Raw genomic sequence first — 19,681 nt, 5'->3', positions numbered from 1 at the left:
ATACACAAAACTATCATTTGAACAAAACGTCAGTGTGACCAGATATCTTTTAAAATTCTATTACTTCCTACTAGTTTCCCCCATTATTAGGAATGTCTTTTTAGCATTTCAGTGAATGATTGAATCCCCATAGATCTGAATCACCTTAGGCACATGTAACCAAACCTTTTTCCCGTTCTAATGTCAGGTATTACACCAACAGCATGGCAGAGGAATTGCAGCAGGATAAGCAAGTCAAATAGTCTTCTTATCAAAGTCAGTAAGAATAGTCATCTTTTAGTGAAGACCAGGTTGTCTCCTACATTGAAAGGCAAAATAAACAGGCATAAAGCCACACTACCCAGAATAGCTGTGACTGCAGTAAATGGGCAACTGTCCCACAATGCTGAGCTTGGCATCTTTGAGGAAATTCAGTGCTCAGCCCATCTGACTGAAAAGGATAACTTGATCCACACTTTATGTTTCGACACAAAATCAAAGTCTGGCTTACTGCACATCCCCAAAATGCTCTTCTATATATGATTTTTGATGCTAATTATATTGGAGTATTTTCTTTGTTATTTTGAAGTTAGAGACGAAATGTTTTATTTCGAATTAAAGTCTCAGGTTTCAGAATTATTAGCTGACACCACAGCCAGCTAGGCCTCTTATGTGTGCCCCAGACAGAGGGGCAAAGGAATTTAACTCTTGACAACTGAAACAAAGTGTCAAAAGTAAATAATTAACTGGGTGCAGGTCTGTGCTACTCAAGGGGTTGCAATATAGTATGTCCAGCAGAAAAAAAGACAATATGAAGAGACTTAAAACTCCTTAGTTAGTCAGAAAGAAAAATAAGGACATGAAATTTAGATACAAAAAGTCCACTGTTGTTGAATCCTAGTAAAAGCAAAATAAGAAAAACACATGCAATGTTTAATTTATGTTCTTTCATCAGTTTTCCTCTGTGTTTACATTCTGACAGGTGAGTATTTTGTTTTGAAAAGGATCTCCCAAGTTACCACAATTTTAACATCTCAGATCCTGCAAATGGGAAATCTATAAAGGCAGCCAAAGAGCTTTGAATGTGAGGATGTGATACAGTTTTCTAAAGAATACTATTGCCACTTGCAGACACGGATGAAAAAGAGAAATGCATTGTGGACTGTGATCCAGACATCCAGAGGCAGACACAGTGGCTGAGATCAGCAAAGTAATTAATGTGGGCAATGGACCTATGGCTGCTAAAAAGCTCGTCTTGAAACTTAAAATTATCTCAAGTCCTTTTTGTCTTTTTTTTCTTTTGAAGGTATATTGTGTCTTTTCTATTTTTCAGACAGAGAATGAGAGATTATTATACTTATTGTTTCCTTTTTCCATACTCCTATACTGATTTTTCACTGTTTGCTACTGTTCATTCTCACTCATTTTAATACTTAAGAGGAACATAATTAAAGTGTTTTAAGATTAAATCTCTAAAACTTATAATAACATCACCAAATGAAAAATAAATTACTAATTTAAAAATCTTTTAGAGGACTCAATTATTTAGAAAGACATTAATTAATGGCAGACACACTAGAATTATATACCTTTTTTAGATACACAAACTAGTTCTAAGACAATTTAATATCAGAGGCAGGAGATGAGTAAATATCAGTAACTGGGATATAGCTATTTACTCACCCTTTTAAGGGTTATTTTTGTTTTGGTCTGGTTTGGTTTTAATAATGTTTGGTGAGAAGATAACAGATAGTAGCATTTGACAAATCTTGTTGCATATACTCCTCAGAGCTGAGAAAACGCTAACCTAATAGAAAATGAACCTCATGCACATGACTGAACGAAATACTGGGTTAGACTTCTTACTTACACGGTCATTTTGAGAAAGGCTAGAAAGAGTAGTCACCTCAGAAAATTGTGGAAGCTTGAGGAATGTGCACTGCATTTCTCAGACTGCAACTTTGAAGAGTGGAGAGACAACTGGTGAGACGGTACCCCACACAATTCCCCCAGAGGGGCCAAGCCAGGGCAGAAGAAGATACCCTAAAAAAACCAAAACACTGCAACTAAGTTGATGATTGTGTTCCAAAGAGAAGAAAGATGATAAAGTTCAAAGGATATTTCATAACCTGCCCACTTTGTCTTTACATTTCTTCCAAGACAACGCTCTGTTGGCAGTGTACTGACTTGCCAATCCTTATCAGTCACTCAGAGGTCAGTGACCACTGGGGGCATATCCTGGCCTCCCTGCCAATCACCCTTGAAAAAATTAGACAAGATCAGAGGATACCTTTCACAAACAATGTAGACACAGCACAAATAGAAATTGGGAAATGCTTTTTATGGAAAGATGGCATTTAAAAGAGTAATCACATGAAATGTCATATTTGATAGACAGGGCTTCACTTTTTCACTTGCCAGAGCTCTGTCAGCAAAATAATTTCTGGAGATGTGTTCAGATAGCCACAATAGTGCCAAAAATATCTGAATCACTAAATAAATGACTACTCTAAAGAAATTGTAAATTATTTTTCCCTTGATTCTATAATTATATTTTTTTATGAATTTATGCATTTTAAACTTCCATACAGTTGTATCTCTGAGGAAGATTCTAGAATGGAACTTCTGATATGGAAACATAAATTTCATGGTATGTCTGCTTCTCCTAACTTATCATGAAAGAAACTAATGAAATTATTTGTTGATTGTAAAAAAAAAATAAGATTAGGTGACAGAAAAGGAAGGGGAAGAGGTGATCAAAGTGCCAGAGCAGGGTTTCCCCTGCAGGCCCTGGAGAGACCAAGGAGGAGCAGGTATTGCTTTGCAATCCATGAAGAGGTCAATGCTGAAGCAGGTATCTACACTGCAGCCCATGGAGGACACTGTACTGGTGTAGGTGGATATTTCCTGAGGGACTCATGTTAGAGCAGGAGAAAAGTGTGAAGAGGAAGGAATGGCAGGGAAAACCTCCTATGACCTGATCACAACCTACTCATTCTTCATCTCCCTCCACTGCTCAAGGAGATAGAAGATTTGGAATGAGGGCCTGAAGTTTGACATGTGTCATGGTTTAAGCAGGCCCAAAATCCAATTCTGATTCCTAGCCCCCCACCCATATCTCAACCCCATGTGAGATGGGTTTTCCAGACAAAAACACGAGACTCAATATGGGGGAAGGAATATATTACAAAGACTATACACATAAATAAATACTATAATACACTGTATACAATCTTAACTCTATATCTATCTCTACCATGACAATAATATTTACAATGGGTCAAATCTCTTCTCTCTCCAAATAAAAGTCCAGGAGAGAAGAAGAAGAAAAGACCCCTTCCAGTCTGTCAGCAGCAGGTCTTTCTCTCTCTCTAGGCAGTAGGCTTTCTGTGTCTTCTCTTCTAGGCAGCAGTAGTAGTTGCTGGCTCTCTGCCAGCACACACGAGGGAGGTCTTCCAAGCCTCTCTCGGCCCCCGTCTTCAAACAGGGGGTCTTTCCATGGGCTGCGTAACCCCAGACACGGCCGCTACACCATGGTCATATCACGAAGCACCGGGGTCTTCGTGACGGTCTGGTATCCTCAGGGGAAATCAAGCCCCTGTGCAGAGCTCCCATGCTCTGCCTCAAAGATGGCTGCCAGCTTCTCTGAAGCCGGAGCAGGGGGGGCCAAGGTCACCCCCCACACACACACATTCCTTCGGCCGTCCTGGCTTAGCTCTCAGGAGGCCATGAGCTTCCTAGCTCCTCTCAGCAGTGCATACTGCACTTTAGGACTCTTCTCAGTCCACCACCCCCTCCTCTTTCTCGGAGGGGTCTCTAGCGAGTTTGGGGGTTTTGGTTTATCCAGTTCTTACCCTCCGAAACTCTCTTCCTGCTGCTGGCTCGGGTCTCTTGTCTTGTTGCTACTTTTCCTTCTCCTCAGACACCTCTGTGTCTGTCTTAGCTGCATACCGGCTTCTGCTGCTTCTTATCTGCTTGGCCTTCTGCCACTGCTCTGGTACGCTGCTGTCTCCGCTGCTGCTCCCAGCATCTCCCACTGCTCCTACCGGGGAGAAACTCCCCCAGCTTCTCAGCCACAGGCACTCAGTCCAGTCTGACACTGTTCTGAGTCCCTGCAGCCCCCAACCAGGGGCTGGGGGGGGCAAAGCCCCCTAAGGGGCCGGAGCCCCTTCTCCTCGTGGCCTCTACAACATGGCCACCTCTTCTTCTCCCAACAAGTACCACTGCTTCCCTTCCGGTCTCCAGAGATATGTTTATATTTTGCAGGAGCATTGATTGGTCAAGCCCCAAGGGTCACCACCCCCTGAAATTACCACTTTCTTAGTTTCAGGGGGAAAACCTGGTTCAAACCACTACAACATGGGAAAAGGAGGGAGTAATGATAAGTTGTTTTATGTTTTGTCTTTGTTTCTTACCATCTGCTTTAATTGGCAGTAAATTAATCTTCCCCAAGTTGAGTCTGCTTTGCCCATGATGAGAACTGGTAAATGACCTCCCTCTTTATCTCTGCCCACAAGCTTTTTTCCATCTTAATCTCCCCTCTTGTTCTGCTAAGCATGGAAAGTAAGAGAGCAGCTGGCAGCTGGCCAGGGTCAACCTACCATACTTGGTAGAATGGAATAGAATAGAATAGAATATCCTGATTTGGAAGGGAGCCACAAGGATCATCGAGTTCAACCCTTAATCCTGCACAGGACCATCCCCAAGAGTCACACCACGTTCCTGAGAGTATCATCCAAACACTTCTTGAACTCTGTCAGGCTTGAAGCTGTGACCACTTCCCTGGAGAGCTTGTTACAGCACCCAATCACCCTCTGGGTGAAAAATCTTTTTCTAATATCCAACCTAAACCTCCTCTGTCACAACTTCAGGCCATTACCTCGGGCCACTGGTCACCCCAGAGAAGAGATCAGTGTCTGCCCCTCCTCTTCCCCTCACAAGGAAGTTGTAGCTGCAATGAGGTGTCCCCTCAGTCTCCTCCAGGCTGAACAGAACAAGTGTCCTCAGCTGTTCCTCATACAGCCTGCCTTAGGCCCTTCACCATCTTTGCAGCCCAGAACACAGTTCCTACCTCTGTCATTTCTTTCCTCTGTTTCCTCTATTGGTACTGCTTCCAGCTACTGTCATTTTTCTCCGTCCTTTAGCCCTTCTAAGGAATCATATAGACACTACCCTCTTCCCTTTCAAATTGTTTTAAAAATACCTTCAATAAATCAAATAACTGTGGCTACTAGTAAAGAGACAGGAAATAGTATCTGTAACAGGGGATAAAAGCAAACTCATAGAATGCTTTAATTCATTTGTTGACTTCTGTTCATGCATATAGTGTAGAAGAATCTGACCTCCTATAGGCAATAGAAGTGAGACAGAGCAATTGAAAGTTTGACTTTCGGGAAAAATAGATTAATCTTACCTAGTTCAGAAGTTGAGTCACTTACTCATTTAAATGGATCTGTTAGAAGTCCAATGATTTTTCAATTTGTTGCACAGTGTGCAAATATTCAGTTTAAATCTTAGAGATCACGGTTAATACCTTTTATTTTCATTGGAAATTGGCAGAGAAAACAAAGCAGTCTCAGTTAGTCTAATTACAATGCGATTGAAAAACACATTTCTATTTTAAGACAGGATTAAGGTATTTAATAACATCAGCATACAGGAATCTAAAATCTTTAAACTGGAGGCTCAAAAAAACTCCTTCAGCTTTCTTTCTATGCTCTGAAGTCTTTAGTATTTGACTGAAATCACTAATGTTTTCTAAAATGCAAAATATTAAACCTTTACATAATCCTAATATTTCTTTCATAATTTCCAAGTACAATTTTCCCACTAAGACATAATTTTGTGCCAGTCTTAAAAACAAAAAAACGAACTCAGTTCTTTGAATACCTGTGTAGATAATGAAAAAGGAAAATCCTCTGTTACATTTCAAAGGAGGACTAAACTTACAGGACACTTGGGAGTTTTACTCTGATTGGGAATCCAGTTTATTTTTGGTATCACCAGTGATGCTCAGGTCAAAAAGTGCCACAGCTGAAGCCAAACCTCAAATCCTCAAAGCCAAGTGTCATCCAAACCAGTCTTTCATCCGTAAACATCAACAAAAGAAGATTGAAATGGATATAGATTTTACATCTATAAAGGAGGTACAACTGCCCCCTTTCCATGCCCCCTCCTCAATAATTGATGGTTTTTTTGATAGTTTGTTTATTATATCACAGTGTTTTGAGAAGTAATAAAACCTATGCTACAAAATATAGAATTTGTTGAGAATCAGGATTTTTTTGAGGCCAGCTCCTGTCTTTTAAATATTAATAGGAAATTATTAATCTTTTACCAAAGATGGGCTGTAAATTGTAAACATATTTTACCTAATTGTACAAAAAATTGTTACAAACATTTCTAAATAATTCGTACAAGTTTTTCCTCTGTCTCTTGTCTCCTGTGTTTGATGTTCAGACAAACATTTTACCAAAGAACATTGACTACCTCAGAAAAGTTAAACACTTCCTTGACACTTATACATAGAAATCTTCAATATGGATTTGGTCTTTAGTAAACAACCAAAAATTCACCGGATCAAGAAAACAGCACAGTTCTATTAAAATCAGTCACATTTCAAGAGAGAAAAAAATAACATTAAGATTACAAACTACTGCAGGTCTAGGTCTCAAATGATTTTAAACTTCATTGGAATATTATTGAAAGAAGTACTGCCAGTACCTTTGTTCAAAACAAGGATTAATTTGAGCTGAACAGAAGGGAAGGAAGTTGAAACAGCCTTACGCTGTCGCATCTGAGTTTTTCTTGGGAAGTCTTTTATTTAAATACTAACAAGACCATATGGCTTCAAGATCTTAGCAGAAAGGTTTCAGGCTAAATTTAACACAACACAGGAGACAAGCTCACTAGTATTTTAGTCAGATCACATTAAAAATGTAAGAATATCATCCAGAAAACATATTGAAAGCCTACAGGCAATTCTTGTGTATCTTCACCTACTTGTTGCCTCTTTATTCCACTCATTGCATAGGTTTCTTTAAAAAAAGGTTGTAAGAATTCAGAAATAACACACAATTACCTATTTCCTTGACCTGAATTTATATTACATAAAAATCATGATGGGCTTCTATGCTTAAGTGCTAAATAGAAGGTAAGATCGCAGGGGGGGGGGGGGGGGGAGTAGATATTTTTTCAAGAAATAATGTATTTTGTGTTTGTATCTTAAATAGTATATGAAATTTTAATAGGTGACAGAAATCTTTTACTTTGAAAGTGCGTGTGTTAAATTTGCAAAGAATTTAATGTACAAATTTATGTACAAACAGATTATTTATAATAGAGAGGATTTTTTTCTGCAATTAACATTTAAAAAATGAAAAGGACTAAACACTCATGTTTTACAATCACAGTCTAGTTATGATGGAGTTATAAATGGTCAGAGGTAGGATATAAGCCTACATATCATATATAGTTGTGGTCACATATATATGACTGTCCCTTAAGTAGAGTTTTCTACTTTAGAGAGGCAGTGGAGGTCATCTAAGTATTGTCTTCTAGGTTGTAGTTCCAAATTACCAAAACTCCAAAGGGACTAGTTGGCAAAAGGCATTTCAAGGAAAAGTAAAAAAGAAAGTACAGGAATTGTCCACAAGCTATAGAACATCAGCTTTCCACACATGACATTGGCTTTTCTGTCACCAAAAGGAAGACTGAAATGAAGTTGAATATGCTACAGGAAAATTAAAAATAAAACAACCCAGTACAAGTCAACCTGAACAAAACCAGGTCTAAAATTCATGGTTATTAGTTGTTATTTTTTTCTGTGATTCTTACTTGAGTATAAAGTCAAAAAAGGTTAACTGAGGTAGTTTGAAACATTGCATCTGTTGAGGTAAAGGCCAGGAAAATGGGACTCAGTGTTAATAGAATTACAAAAACAAGTTTTTGGGGGATCTTTCTTAAAAAAAATATATTAGATCACATAACAGCTTGCAGGGTAGAACATAAGATTTAGTTAGCTGGCAGTAAGACTTATCCAAGTAGGAGTCTCAAGAGAGAGTGAAGTTCATAAACTCCATTATCAAACCCATACCAAATAGACAAAGGGAAACATTAAATCACATAAAGATAATCACTTTTAGGTTTTGCTATTACAAACTTGATGTGGCACAGTAGGTGGTAAAAAAGTTATTAAGATTTATATGCTTATTGTGTAAAAACATTATAAGAAAGCCAGAACAAAGTAGTAAGGCTTTTATGTCAATTTTTGTAGTTACTTCATTTTTAATATCCTCATTCTGATGTTAAAACAAGATTAACAAGTCAACAAAAGTTTTATTCTGAGTTTTCAGAGTTTTCCAATATACATGACTGATAAATTCATTTTCATGGAATAGGTCATACCTATATTTTATAAGAATCCAAATTAATTTTAGCCTAATATTCAGCATTTGTTAAACCTTCATATCTTGAAAAAAACCTCTAAATATGTACAGAGCCACTTAATCAGAAATCTATTCTAGTATCTACCTCCTGAAATTTGATCTTGCATGGAGTAGTGTAAGAAGCCAGAGATATTGAGTTAACCAGTAGAAAATTAGCAGTTACTAGAAATACAACCATAAGTCCTTTCCAAAGGAGAAGTGAAGTCCATGTGACTTGTAGGTACAAGGACAGTTCATCCAAGACACATTTTCATATGCTGGGCTTGCATTTTCTAGGTCAATTTAATTTGGAAACATGTTCAAGAAAAATTGAACAATATTTCCATAATGTTGGGGATGAGTGCATATAAAGAAAGCAAATATTTCACTGGTAAAAACATACTTAAAACCCAGATCCTCTAGACAATGTAAATTCTAACTGCAAATGATCTCACTGGAGAAAACTGATGTGAAAGTTCTAAAGTTTATGAATACGTGAACAAATATAATAACATTAATGCTTCCAAATACAAATGTTTTTGTTCTTCAACAGTTAACAGATGAAAAGCTCTCTTTTTTTGGAGCAGGGGGTAGAAGGAGAGAGGCAGGGGGGAAGAAAGATACACAGAGAGCTTTCTACATTGCTGTCCACCTGCTATGATTTTCTGAAGAATTGAGTATGGATAATACTTTCACTTAGTTATTTAATTTTGTGTTAGTTTAATTTAGTATTTGTTACTTTGTTAGGCTTTTGTTCTCATTATTATCTACTGACCACTGTCTTTTTTGAAAGTATCTTGACTTTAAGACACTAAAAAACCACCACGCATTTGTCATCCCGACAAGGACATCTTAGTATAGGGTAAATGTACATCTAACTCTGTACCTGCTACAGGAAGAGTCAATGCATCATAAAAAGTGAGTGATCTCTAAATTAAAAAAACTGTTTATCTGTTTAATAATCTCTGAGTGTAGCAGATGGAGAAAATTTAGAAGCTACAGATGTCCTTCAAAAATCTAGGACATGTCATTAAAGTTAGTACCTAATGGTAGCTTTACTGTCTTACAGCCATTCTTGTATAAAATACAATTTTACATATTTACATAAAGTAGTTAACGCTTCTTCAGACTTCAAGATCTCTTAATGGAGCTGGAGGTCATGGACAACATCAAACACTGTACACAAACCTATCTGACCATCCCTGGAAATGTTCAAGGCCAGGTTGGATGGGGCTTTAAGCAACCTGGTCAAGTGAAAAGTGTCTGCCCATTGCAGGGGGGTTGGAGTGAGATAATCTTTAAGGTTCCTTCCAACCCTCACATTTTACATACTTTTTATATATATTTATTTACAAAAAGACAGTTTTGGTTTGATTGTTCCCCACCACTAGCTACATTTATTTCTTACATTTTAAGATTTTAGACTCCATTAGGGCCTCCAACATTACTACAAAGAAAATTTCTGTTGTGCATTGCTCAAAATGGATCCCTAGTAGCTCTTACTATGTCAAGGTTTCTTTTTTTGTCATACATATCCCATTCCCCTATGACACCTTTTTAAAACAATTTTACCATGTCTTACCAAAGATCTGTCAGTCTAACAGATAGTTCTAATCATTATAGTGTAGTATAAAAGTAGTTTTTCTCATGCTCTGTGCTTTTCATGATTATTTTTTTCTTAAAACTCCACATATACAAGCCATTTTTACAGATAAGATCCATCTGTATTTGCTCTACTTCCTTGACTGACACATCAAGATATGACATGAAATAAGTCATTGCATCAATCTCAAGATAAGTATCGTATGACTTAATACAGTATGACATGATTATTAAGAACCAGATGCAGTGTTTCATAATACCACAAGTCAGTTTGAGGTACAAGAAAAGACAGCTCACCTTCAACTGTGATCAGAGAACTATTCCTTAAGAATTAATTAGCCCCCAGTCTGTTGACAAGGTTATGAAGCAGCAACCTTTGAAGATATAATTGCATGTGCACATGTACAACTTACCTTCTGCTGTGAAGTAATAAAAGGTTCCACCTTGTTTCTTTTTCTTTACAATTATTTTGAATTATGAATTCAAAATTGTTGTGTATAAATAAAAATTTATTTCTTGCACAAACATACACACTGGCATTCACCTAATGAAACTCAGTTAATCACAGAATCATAGAATCATTTAGGTTGGAAAAGGTCATTGGGTCCAACCTTTGATTGATCTCCACCTTGCCAGTTAAACCAGAACACTGAATGCCATGTCCAGTCATTTCTTGAGCACCTCCAGGGTTGGTGACTCCCTCAGGTCCCTGAGCAGCCCCTTCCATTGCTTAGCAACCCTTTTTGTGAAGAAATTCTTCCAATGAAGGATCCTGAAGAAAGAAGAATAATGACATTCATAAGTTTAAGATAAGTACATCAGTTCTCACTGCTCATGGTGTTTGGGCTCATAGCCTCAAAACTGTCTCAGCTGGATGGTGAATCACTCAGAGAAGAGCCTGAAGAGGTCTTGCAAAAAAAAAATAAAATATAACCTGCTTAATGAAAAAATAAATGCTCTGATTGCTAATATTGATTTAAAAATGAAAACAAAAATAAAAAGAGAAGAAAAAAAAAGACCAATTGCTCCAGTCTGCTTTAGGGAGTGTCGCTCACCTGATGAGAAGAGCTACACAAATGATGGTGAAAAAACAAAAGAGTTTGTTTCAGATGACCATGAAAATACTGGAAGATTCCCCTGCAGATTTTCTGTGCAGAGGCAGCCAAGTTATAACTCACACAGTTCATACATAGATTGAGGCCCAAACCAGTCCTGTTCTGAGTTGAACATAAAGGAACATGCACATAAAAGCAAATAAGTACAAAAATGTTTGCCTTGCACAGGAGCAAGCTTTCCTGCTCAGACGTCTATGTCTGTTCAATATTTTTCCCTTTAGTTATTTCTCCAGAAATTCAAGACCTTGCTCTGTGCAGAGCTTGTTTCTGTCACCAGTGATATATAACATAAGACACAGGTTAGGAGGATGGGCAAAATAGGAAATTAAAGAGTTTGTAGAAATGTGTTAAGATAACAGAGTAAGGGTTAAGAAAAGGAAACGGCAAAAAGAGTTTGGGATGCAAAAAATCTTTGGGATTTTAGCTCCCAACAACTGCAATGCTAGAAAAGGGAAGTAGGTACTGCAAAGACATTTAGAAATTTGCAGACTAATTAAACTCCTCTTTCAATGTCTTTATCCTATGGATAGGCTCCCCCAAAATAAATAAATAAATGTTGAGGTCTGTAACTTATTAAAATCCTTAGGAGATTAAATGGAAAATCAAACAGTTTCTGATTCTAAGCCACCTCAGAAAAAAATCTCCATCTTGTTAACAAAATAGTTCATCTCAACTTTTGCAGTCCTGTTATAGTGGCAACCTTACTGCCACTGGAGAAAGGAGTCTGTCTTTCCCAGGATCAGCTGCTGACACTTTTTGCTTCTTCTACCTTCCCTCCCTGTCCAGTCCCACAGCAAACCCAAAGGCAGCAGAGACTAAAACTAGAGCAGTGCTTCAACAAAGTTAAGATTTAATACCTGTGATAACTTTGGAGAAGAGAATGGTGTATAACCTACCTACAGCTCCCCCATGCCCCACTGAGGCCCACAACTCTCTTGTCCTGTTCAGAGTTGAAGTTACACCCATCCACACATTCAAAATTACAGCTTGCATCTCTTGAGCTTTTTTTCCTCTTATCTTCCCCAAATCCACTGAACATAAAACTGAATTTTACGTGCTCTGTTGAGAAGCTTTGAATAAGCTCTGTCTGGCATCGAGCACTGATGGAAATGAGTGACTGCACTAAGTGTGCCTTTTGTCTGATAAAGATATTTGTCTGAGATTGCCCACCTGTTAATTTTGAAGGCAGAGGGAAAGGATACGCCCATCAAAATATGTCATACAAAATTCACAAACAATGCACATTGAGTGCTATCCAAGTTTATTTAAAAGATTACAAAGGACATAAATTTAAACAACTCTGACCAATAAGGATTGCCTAAGGAAAAGTGCTTAAAACACCTATTTTCCTCTGTTTTCTATTTTGTATAGTGCCATACAAACCATTAATTTCAGTGATTCTGGAAAGTGCATACTCATAAAATATTTAAAGACAGTTTGCTACATATTCCCTTCTAATACCAATGTAAAAATTGAAGAAATTAATAAGTGGATTTTTTTTAATTTTATTTCACTGCAATTGGAAAGTAAATAAAGGAATAAGACTGTGGGATTTGATAACTAAGAGGTTATACTAGCAGGCTTTCTGATCTCTGTATTCTTGTCAGCCTGCTTCCAAGGAGGCAAGAGAGAATGAATGAAAACATGACGTTAGAAAATAGCCAGCGAAGATTTCTGTCAGTAGCAGAGTTAAGACTGAGAACAGCAGGAGAATAAATTTGAGTCAAACTTAACTAGCAAAGTATGAAGCAAAATGTTCAGACAAAAGCCCAAAGATAATAAGATTACTCTTGACAGGTTGATGCCAGATAACTGGAACATGGCAAATAAAATACTAATATTTAAGATTTTCTTTGCCTGACATTGCAGGTCACATTTAAAAAAAAAAACAACAACAAACCGAAACTCCAGCAAAACAAAACAAAACCAAAACCACCAAACCCACAGCAATGAACAAATGAAACCAACCAAAGAAAAATGTGTAAACTTGCAGCTTATTTCTAAAAATACTATGCAAAATGGTCCTCAGATAATTAAATCTACAACCCAACTGTAGAAAAACATTCAAAATACCTTTATGAGAGGGTGCAAAAAGAAGGTTTAAAATTTCCCCATTTTTCAAATCCTTCATTTTATTTTTCTGTATATGAATTATATCTTAAAACAAGAGTATTTAGTTTCTCCCCTGCTTTGAAAACAGAAGACAGTGGTGGCATCCTGACGCTAGAAAATAATACTAAAATAGGTGTTCTTTGCATATCATCTCAGTTTTGACAAGCTGCTAGAACTAAATCCACTTGTCAACATACAACCCTGGCGAAAGGTGGAAAGAATTGGTACAATACTTGCATTGGATAAGAGTTCTGCAGCTAATGGTGGCAATAGATGGGAATTTCAATGAACCAGTGCTACAAGACTTGAGAGATAATGACTGCACCAAGCGAGCCAATTTATAGCTCACTGCTGCTGAATTCCCTTTTTATCTCCCTCAACACCACACTTCCAGACTATGCTTTAAGTGTCAGAATGCTCAGACACCAGACCACTACCACACAAATAAAGAGAAGACCTCTCTAATCATATTTGATATGTGGTTGGAAGTGGTCTTCTTTTCATTTGCAATCAGCAGTAGTTAAAATAAGACACTAGATAAAGGTATATGTGAAAGATGTCAAATAAATTGCAAAATAGTACTTACCATACTGAGTTCACAGTTGCTGCTGCCATTGGAAGCTTTTTATATATGAATACTCAGAGAAAATAAACATCAGGCACAAATATAAAAATATTTACATTTGAAATTACACACATTGTGTGCAATGGAACAAGAAGCTATGTAGGAAACATGTTCAATGACTGTGTCTAGTTCTGGGCCCCTTCACTTCAAGAAAGACATTGAGGTGCTAGAGCAAATCCAGAGAAAGGTAACAGAGCTGGTGAAATCCTACAAGGAGCAGCTGAGAGAGCTGGGGGTGTTTAGCCTGGAGAGAAGGATACAAGACCTTATCAATCTCTACAACACCTGAAAGGAAATTGTAGCCAGCTGGGGGTTGGGCTCTTCTCCCAGACAACCAGTGACAGGATAAGACAACACAGCCTCAAGCTGAGCCAGTGGAGATTCATGTTGGACATCAGGAAGAATTTCTTCACGGAGAGGGTTGTCAAGCATTGGAAGCGGCTGCCCTGGGCGGTGGTGGAGTCACCATCCCTGGAGGTGTTCAAGAAATGACTGGACATGGCACTGAGTGCCCCAGTCTAGTTGACAGGGTGGTGATCGGTCAAGGGTTGGACTTGATGATCTCAGAGGTCTTTTCCAACATAAATGATTCTGTGATCGATGGATGCCTTCCACATGTCTGGGAACAAAATGGATTTTGTGATCCAAATGCAGATTAAATTGCTCAACCTGATGCTGGCACACAGACACGAATATTAGTTGGTGCATGTTATCTGCAGTGATCAAAACAGAAGCAGCATGACCCACATGACAAATTTTTTGCACTTATTTACTAACGCTGACTGCAACTATTCATCAGAGCCCTCATAAAGAAGGAATAAATGGAGCCAGACATTTCTGAGTGAATCCAATATTATTAGAACTATACATGCAATTTTGTGGGACCATTGAAAATCAACTAGCATTTAAACACTACATACAGGCAATGCATTTCACAGTAGTACATTATTTGTACAAAAGAAAGAATTAATCAAACAAACCTCCAGCAAAATCTGTATATCTCACTGAGTATTTCTTTACATAGATTCAAAGAATAATTAATTTTGAAAGGGATTTCTGGAAGTCACCTCATGTATCCTTCTGCTCAAATCTTATCTTAAACTCACTGAAACTTAGTTTGTCTTTCTCAGGGCAAGTTTTGAAAACTCCAAAAATGTATATTTCCCAACGCTCTCCAAACAGTCTGTGCTTAATGGCTCTTTTTTCAGGATTTTGTTACCTTTGGGTTTCTCTTGCAACCACCTGTCACAGTTGCATTATGTCTTCTCTCTGTTCACCTCTGAGAAGAGTCTGAGAGCATCTTGTCTATCCACCTATGAGATACTGAAAAGCTGCAAACTAGTTCACCCTCAGACTTTCTCTTCTGAGGGCTAATGAAAAAGCCCAGGTCCAGCTTTAGTAACCTTGAGGAGTCAAATATAGACCCTCGGCATCAATGACAACCCAAAAGATGTCCAGTCTTTAAAGGTTTCTAGAACATTTCCTCAAATGCCTGTTCCATCCACCACAAAAAGGAAAACCATATTTCTGAAATCCCTATGGAAAAAGCCCGAAGTTCTATAGGAAAGATTGAAATCCTATAAATCGATGTAACCTCTGAAAAGAGTAGAAAATAACAAGAATTAATTTTCTTGGTTTCTGCAACATATTTTTCCTCTGCTTTGATAAGTGTGTTGCCAAAATAGCAGGCAAAAGAGGCATCTCTCTACATTACAGAGAAAGAAAAATAAATCAACCCAAGGTACTCTCCAGACAGAGTCAATTTACACCTACTCAAGTCACACCTTCAAACCCTATCAGAAGTAGAACAAAAATCACCAGTCTGATTTCTCTCTTTTTTAAGTAGCAATAAAAAAGGAGTGCAATCTGCTCTACCTCTTATGCCCAGGTATGGGTAATTTCTATTCAGAAGGGTATAAAAGCACAACAGACAAGCCTTTCTTGCTCTTAACTTGAATTATTCTTTTCTGCTCCCTTCAAATAGACAGCAGTCTATCTGAAGTACGAGATTAATAAACATAAATTTGTTGCAAAAACCTCAGTCATTAAAAAGAAGACTTTCAAAATTACTACTCTGTTTTCAACTGGTATAGGGTTCATTAATGAAGCTTTGCTAGAGAAATTTTTATTTCATAATAAAGTTATTCCATACAATCTTAACAGTTTTCAGAACTGGGAATTATTTTGCTGAGTGTAGAAGTGGTACAAGGAAAAATCCATATATTACTAAAGGAACAGTTCTATTCTTTAATAAGATTCCTTGCTAAATATACTAACCCTAGGTAGTAAAGTTGTTGGGTGCCTTCATACAACTGCCAAAGAAAATTAAAAATATGGTCCTGTATCTAAATTACTATAACATACATTGCTAACTTAAAACCACTGCTATGATCCTAAAAATATTTCTAAGGTGATTGACTGGAGAGGTAAACCATATTAATGTCAGAACTAAATAACATGGAAACCTCTAATTTATTGCACTTTTATAGAGTAGTCCATCAAAATTTCTTAGGAGCAATTCTATCCATATTTTTCATGTAATGTGTAAAAATGTAATTGTTTTGATGAATGTTCTCAAGGTATCCATAAGTATTATTGATTTTACAGGAGACACGATGAAAAAGTGATTTTTCTGGGTCACTCAAAGCAACTTAATTTACACAAGAACACTTAAGCCTAATGTATTTAAAAATATTAGAATAAAGACAAGTTCAAGAACTCGACAAGCCTAAAACTGAAAAAAATTTTCTGCTTGTAATTTCGTGATTTTTTTTTTCTGGAAGTGCCAAAAACTCTCCTGAAGGAATTTTATATGGAAGACAAAGTAAAACAGACAATCTAAACAAAACAAACAAACAAAATCAAGCATTATGTCTTTGTTTAGGAAGGGTGTTTGGATAATTTTATGGAGCTGTGTGGAAGCGTAATCACTCAGAAAAATTAATTAATTTAGTTGTTACAGGCAATACAACCTTTTTTCATTTGTTACAACTGCTCTGATATTCAAGTTAATTGAGTTCAGGCTTCAAAGAAAGAGTTGTTTGTAAGTCTAACTAGAAAAATATCATATAGGTTAATAAATAGAAACTGTCAGAAATGGGAGATTTGGTCCTCAGAGGGAGTTAATCCCACACACATTCTCTGCTCTCTCTCCTTCTGTTATGGTTTAACAGAAAAAATGCCCAATAAGATGTAAGGTACCAAGTTTTAACATAACAGAAAAGAGGTAAAAATAAAGGAGAAATCACTAGTCTTAAAACAGATGTACATTCAAATACATGTATATTTTAATGCAAAGGAAAGCTCAAATGAAAAGACAAGGGCTTCAGCAGAATTGCAAAATGTTAATATTCTTCTCCTGAGAAAAGGGGAATGTTTACTTTGCCACAGTGTCCCCAGACATAACTAAAAAGTCAACAACTCAGCTGAAATCAGTGAACGAAATGGAGACACTGTTCAGCTGCAGCCAATCACAGCTATAAAGATTCCCTCTCGAAAGTGGTAGTGAGAGGCAATAATAAATCCAAATTCTCTATTTTGCAGGTATTTCACAAACTAAGAAAGTCACAAAGTCACTTAAAACAATAACACTTGTTTGTCAACTAGAACTGTATGTCGTTTCACAGGATAGTTATCAAACATGGCTGTAAAGGACTTGACAAGTGTGAATTAATTATATACCCAAATGGGAGATTATACTTATGAATCATCTTATTTTAAAAAAACAGATTAATATTTATTTATTGATACTCTTTTTCATTTTTTGTTATATGGTTTCCTCTATTCATTTCCTAAATAACAAGTTACACATGGGTCATTTGAAATAGATATTTGTTTATGTCCTTATTCCATTAAACAAACGGTAAAAATATTTACCATTTTAGCTTTTCACCAGGTAATGTTTTGGATGCACAAGAATTATTGTATTCTAGTCTTAGGACTTAAACATTGTCTCCCTGCTGTCACTGACTATATTTAACTAACTCAGATTGTTTCATAAAACTAACTGTAATTCCTAGCTATTAACTTCAGCTTCCAAATCCATTCACATAAAATCACACTACCAGTCCTGAAGTCAAACCTTCCCAGGGTCCTTATAACAGAATTTGTACTTTACCCTGATACTGAGTTTTACTGCACTATTTAAGAGGATTACAAAACTGGTTCATAGAAGCTCTCTTATGTATTAGGTTCTTACCTAGATTTTTTTTTGGCTTTTTTTTTTCTTTTTTTTACATTCAGCATCCACTTTAGTAAGTCAGATCTCTCTGCCAATTTCAAAGACTTCTCCAGAAGCCTTTGCTTCTGCTTTTTGTTTGTTTAATCATTTCTTTCAGTTTACACTATGTTCCATCTTGGCCATGGTAGCTTTGTAAGGCGAAAGTTTTCTATTTTGCTGCCGTGGACCAGTCTAGGTAACAGCCTAAAATTATGGGAAAATGTTAAAAAAAACCAAAACAACAAAAAACCGGAAACCCAAGAAAAGCACAAAAGCAGCCACACTTAAAAACAAGGAAAGAAACAACCAAGCAGTGTCACTAATGCTCTAAACTACAAAAAGAGCATATTTACAGGTAAATATGAATGGTAGTAAGTTAACTCAGTCAACTGTCAGTTTATGGGCCAAATAATACTATGGTTGTGAATCTGCTTTTAATGTCATCAGTATTTTTTTCTGTAATTAGACCCCAAGAATTGTTATATTTAGAACTAAATCTTCACATTATTTTTCACCTAATTATTTCCCTAGCTTTCAATAGAAGTAGCCCCAAAAATGCATTTCCATTCTTCATACCAAGAACACAAAAATGGTTTAGCAATTTTGCTTGTTTGTTTAATTTAGGACATTATCTCTTACATTGTTCACAAAAATCTATCTCCTTCCACCTTCAGAAAACAGAGTTTTACCATTCATGTCCTTGAATTTATTTTGTCTTAAGGCACTTTTCATTCAGTAATAGTAATGATATGGTACAGATTCAGTCAAAGTGCTCCTGGAAAACACTGTTTGTGAAGGAGAAAAGGTTGTCTTTCTTCATCTTCTATTGGGAAATTAAACACATACTTAAAAAAAAAAAGGTTGTAAAATGTCCTTACCTTTTGAACTGAAATCATCACAATTGTTATTAACCACACAGAATTGTCTTCATTACAGAAATGAGCAACCATCGTATTCGCCTCATTTTTCATACACCTGTAAGAAGTTGTCTAGATAGTACTATTTGGATGTACATACAGCATCCTCTCCAACATTTAATATTAAAAATATATGAAGTGCAAATCATGGTAGCATATTAAACTCTTTAGAACTTTATCACTGAAAAGCAAAATTATTCTTGAGCACTATATGTACACATATTCAAATGTAATTTAAATTCCTAGGGAAATGGGGCAAAATGACCTTAATGGAGTCACTTGAACTTCTAAATATTCCATCATTTAGTCTTTTTGGTCAAAAGACCAAACATAATAGATATTCCAAATAGCACTAGTCTGTAACTAAAGTCGTAAAAGTTAGAAGATGTGCCTTGGCTGAAACATTTTGTTCTTGTCTCTGCAAGTGTCTACAAGTAGAAATGTGTCTCAAGTGAAATGTTCTATTCACCACCACATAATTTCTGGCATTTTCTTTTATTAACATTTATATGTGTCTTTGTGTGTGTTCCTGATTGATATAAAGCAAAAACTTTGAACAAGAACAATTCTCAATGATTATATACGTTGAAGAAAAGCCTTAATCCTAAAATGTAGTCTTGACCAATACTAGATTTCCATGTTTATGAACAGAAAATTCATAAAATAAGATGAAAACTGACATTTTG

This window comes from Neopelma chrysocephalum, unplaced genomic scaffold (assembly GCF_003984885.1).
Source record: "Neopelma chrysocephalum unplaced genomic scaffold, ASM398488v2 Primary Assembly neopelma1_60, whole genome shotgun sequence".
NCBI classification, from domain to species: domain Eukaryota; kingdom Metazoa; phylum Chordata; class Aves; order Passeriformes; family Pipridae; genus Neopelma; species Neopelma chrysocephalum.
This window is presented reverse-complemented; position numbering follows the sequence as displayed.